Genomic DNA, 5,000 nt, shown 5'->3' with positions numbered 1-5,000 from the left:
GGACAGCGAGCGAAGCGAGAGGCAGCACCGTCCCTGCTATACGAAAGCCCCATCCAGCCCTGTGCCACCCGGGGGGTTCCAGGGTGCTGAGATGGCTGACGTTTTGCTCCGCTCTCGACGGTCACCGCGCAACGCAAGAACAGGCCAAAAACTGGCCAAAACGGCCCAAAAACGGGCCAAAACTGGCCATTTTTGGCTGCGCGAGCGAGCGGCGAGCGGCGGACAGCGAGCGAAGCGAGAGGCAGCACCGTCCCTGCTATACGAAAGCCCCATCCAGCCCTGTGCCACCCGGGGGGTTCCAGGGTGCTGAGATGGCTGACATTTTGCTCCGCTCACGACGGTCGCCGCGGCACACAAGAACAGCCCAAAAACAGGCCAAAACAGCCCAAAAACGGGCCAAAACTGGCCATTTTTGGCTGCGCGAGCGAGCAGCGAGCGGCGGACAGCGAGCGAAGCGAGAGGCAGCACCGTCCCTGCTATACGAAAGCCCCATCCAGCCCTGTGCCACCCGGGGGGTTCCAGGGTGCTGAGATGGCTGACGTTTTGCTCCGCTCACGACGGTCGCCGCGGCACGCAAGAACAGGCCAAAAACTGGCCAAAACAGCCCAAAAACGGGCCAAAACTGGCCATTTTTTGCTGCGCGAGCGAGCGGAGAGCGGCGAACAGCGAGCGAAGCGCGAGGCAGCACCGTCCCTGCTATACGAAAGCCCCATCCAGCCCTGTGCCACCCGGGGGGTTCCAGGGTGCTGAGATGGCTGACATTTTGCTCCGCTCACGACGGTCACCGCGCCACACAAGAACAGCCCAAAAACAGGCCAAAACAGCCCAAAAACGGGCCAAAACTGGCCATTTTTGGCTGCGCGAGCGAGCGGCGAGCGGCGAACAGCGAGCGAAGCGAGAGGCAGCACCGTCCCTGCTATACGAAAGCCCCATCCAGCCCTGTGCCACCCGGGGGGTTCCAGGGTGCTGAGATGGCTGACGTTTTGCTCCGCTCACGACGGTCACCGCACCACGCAAGAACAGGCCAAAAACTGGCCAAAACAGCCCAAAAACGGGCCAAAACTGGCCATTTTTGGCTGCGCGAGCGAGCGGCGAGCGGCGAACAGCGAGCGAAGCGAGAGGCAGCACCGTCCCTGCTATACGAAAGCCCCATCCAGCCCTGTGCCACCCGGGGGGTTCCAGGGTGCTGAGATGGCTGACGTTTTGCTCCGCTCTCGACGGTCACCGCGCAATGCAAGAACAGGCCAAAAACTGGCCAAAACGGCCCAAAAACGGGCCAAAACTGGCCATTTTTGGCTGCGCGAGCGGCGAGCGGCGGACAGCGAGCGAAGCGAGAGGCAGCACCGTCCCTGCTATACGAAAGCCCCATCCAGCCCTGTGCCACCCGGGGGGTTCCAGGGTGCTGAGATGGCTGACGTTTTGCTCCGCTCTCGACGGTCACCGCGCAATGCAAGAACAGGCCAAAAACTGGCCAAAACGGCCCAAAAACGGGCCAAAACTGGCCATTTTTGGCTGCGCGAGCGAGCGGCGAGCGGCGGACAGCGAGCGAAGCGAGAGGCAGCACCGTCCCTGCTATACGAAAGCCCCATCCAGCCCTGTGCCACCCGGGGGGTTCCAGGGTGCTGAGATGGCTGACGTTTTGCTCCGCTCTCGACGGTCACCGCGCAATGCAAGAACAGGCCAAAAACTGGCCAAAACGGCCCAAAAACGGGCCAAAACTGGCCATTTTTGGCTGCACGAGCGAGCGGCGAGCGGCGGACAGCGAGCGAAGCGAGAGGCAGCACCGTCCCTGCTATACGAAAGCCCCATCCAGCCCTGTGCCACCCGGGGGGTTCCAGGGTGCTGAGATGGCTGACGTTTTGCTCCGCTCTCGACGGTCACCGCGCAATGCAAGAACAGGCCAAAAACTGGCCAAAACGGCCCAAAAACGGGCCAAAACTGGCCATTTTTGGCTGCACGAGCGAGCGGCGAGCGGCGGACAGCGAGCGAAGCGAGAGGCAGCACCGTCCCTGCTATACGAAAGCCCCATCCAGCCCTGTGCCACCCGGGGGGTTCCAGGGTGCTGAGATGGCTGACGTTTTGCTCCGCTCTCGACGGTCACCGCGCAATGCAAGAACAGGCCAAAAACTGGCCAAAACGGCCCAAAAACGGGCCAAAACTGGCCATTTTTGGCTGCACGAGCGAGCGGCGAGCGGCGGACAGCGAGCGAAGCGAGAGGCAGCACCGTCCCTGCTATACGAAAGCCCCATCCAGCCCTGTGCCACCCGGGGGGTTCCAGGGTGCTGAGATGGCTGACGTTTTGCTCCGCTCTCGACGGTCACCGCGCAATGCAAGAACAGGCCAAAAACTGGCCAAAACGGCCCAAAAACGGGCCAAAACTGGCCATTTTTGGCTGCGCGAGCGAGCGGCGAGCGGCGGACAGCGAGCGAAGCGAGAGGCAGCACCGTCCCTGCTATACGAAAGCCCCATCCAGCCCTGTGCCACCCGGGGGGTTCCAGGGTGCTGAGATGGCTGACGTTTTGCTCCGCTCTCGACGGTCACCGCGCAATGCAAGAACAGGCCAAAAACTGGCCAAAACGGCCCAAAAACGGGCCAAAACTGGCCATTTTTGGCTGCACGAGCGAGCGGCGAGCGGCGGACAGCGAGCGAAGCGAGAGGCAGCACCGTCCCTGCTATACGAAAGCCCCATCCAGCCCTGTGCCACCCGGGGGGTTCCAGGGTGCTGAGATGGCTGACGTTTTGCTCCGCTCTCGACGGTCACCGCGCAATGCAAGAACAGGCCAAAAACTGGCCAAAACGGCCCAAAAACGGGCCAAAACTGGCCATTTTTGGCTGCACGAGCGAGCGGCGAGCGGCGGACAGCGAGCGAAGCGAGAGGCAGCACCGTCCCTGCTATACGAAAGCCCCATCCAGCCCTGTGCCACCCGGGGGGTTCCAGGGTGCTGAGATGGCTGACGTTTTGCTCCGCTCTCGACGGTCACCGCGCAATGCAAGAACAGGCCAAAAACTGGCCAAAACGGCCCAAAAACGGGCCAAAACTGGCCATTTTTGGCTGCACGAGCGAGCGGCGAGCGGCGGACAGCGAGCGAAGCGAGAGGCAGCACCGTCCCTGCTATACGAAAGCCCCATCCAGCCCTGTGCCACCCGGGGGGTTCCAGGGTGCTGAGATGGCTGACGTTTTGCTCCGCTCTCGACGGTCACCGCGCAATGCAAGAACAGGCCAAAAACTGGCCAAAACGGCCCAAAAACGGGCCAAAACTGGCCATTTTTGGCTGCGCGAGCGAGCGGCGAGCGGCGGACAGCGAGCGAAGCGAGAGGCAGCACCGTCCCTGCTATACGAAAGCCCCATCCAGCCCTGTGCCACCCGGGGGGTTCCAGGGTGCTGAGATGGCTGACGTTTTGCTCCGCTCTCGACGGTCACCGCGCAATGCAAGAACAGGCCAAAAACTGGCCAAAACGGCCCAAAAACGGGCCAAAACTGGCCATTTTTGGCTGCACGAGCGAGCGGCGAGCGGCGGACAGCGAGCGAAGCGAGAGGCAGCACCGTCCCTGCTATACGAAAGCCCCATCCAGCCCTGTGCCACCCGGGGGGTTCCAGGGTGCTGAGATGGCTGACGTTTTGCTCCGCTCTCGACGGTCACCGCGCAATGCAAGAACAGGCCAAAAACTGGCCAAAACGGCCCAAAAACGGGCCAAAACTGGCCATTTTTGGCTGCACGAGCGAGCGGCGAGCGGCGGACAGCGAGCGAAGCGAGAGGCAGCACCGTCCCTGCTATACGAAAGCCCCATCCAGCCCTGTGCCACCCGGGGGGTTCCAGGGTGCTGAGATGGCTGACGTTTTGCTCCGCTCTCGACGGTCACCGCGCAATGCAAGAACAGGCCAAAAACTGGCCAAAACGGCCCAAAAACGGGCCAAAACTGGCCATTTTTGGCTGCACGAGCGAGCGGCGAGCGGCGGACAGCGAGCGAAGCGAGAGGCAGCACCGTCCCTGCTATACGAAAGCCCCATCCAGCCCTGTGCCACCCGGGGGGTTCCAGGGTGCTGAGATGGCTGACGTTTTGCTCCGCTCTCGACGGTCACCGCGCAATGCAAGAACAGGCCAAAAACTGGCCAAAACGGCCCAAAAACGGGCCAAAACTGGCCATTTTTGGCTGCACGAGCGAGCGGCGAGCGGCGGACAGCGAGCGAAGCGAGAGGCAGCACCGTCCCTGCTATACGAAAGCCCCATCCAGCCCTGTGCCACCCGGGGGGTTCCAGGGTGCTGAGATGGCTGACGTTTTGCTCCGCTCTCGACGGTCACCGCGCAATGCAAGAACAGGCCAAAAACTGGCCAAAACGGCCCAAAAACGGGCCAAAACTGGCCATTTTTGGCTGCACGAGCGAGCGGCGAGCGGCGGACAGCGAGCGAAGCGAGAGGCAGCACCGTCCCTGCTATACGAAAGCCCCATCCAGCCCTGTGCCACCCGGGGGGTTCCAGGGTGCTGAGATGGCTGACGTTTTGCTCCGCTCTCGACGGTCACCGCGCAATGCAAGAACAGGCCAAAAACTGGCCAAAACGGCCCAAAAACGGGCCAAAACTGGCCATTTTTGGCTGCACGAGCGAGCGGCGAGCGGCGGACAGCGAGCGAAGCGAGAGGCAGCACCGTCCCTGCTATACGAAAGCCCCATCCAGCCCTGTGCCACCCGGGGGGTTCCAGGGTGCTGAGATGGCTGACGTTTTGCTCCGCTCTCGACGGTCACCGCGCAATGCAAGAACAGGCCAAAAACTGGCCAAAACGGCCCAAAAACGGGCCAAAACTGGCCATTTTTGGCTGCACGAGCGAGCGGCGAGCGGCGGACAGCGAGCGAAGCGAGAGGCAGCACCGTCCCTGCTATACGAAAGCCCCATCCAGCCCTGTGCCACCCGGGGGGTTCCAGGGTGCTGAGATGGCTGACGTTTTGCTCCGCTCTCGACGGTCACCGCGCAATGCAAGAACAGGCCAAAAACTGGCCAAAACGG

This window comes from Musa acuminata, unplaced genomic scaffold, assembly GCF_036884655.1.
Source record: "Musa acuminata AAA Group cultivar baxijiao unplaced genomic scaffold, Cavendish_Baxijiao_AAA HiC_scaffold_1126, whole genome shotgun sequence".
Taxonomy (NCBI): Eukaryota; Viridiplantae; Streptophyta; class Magnoliopsida; order Zingiberales; family Musaceae; genus Musa; species Musa acuminata.
This window is presented reverse-complemented; position numbering follows the sequence as displayed.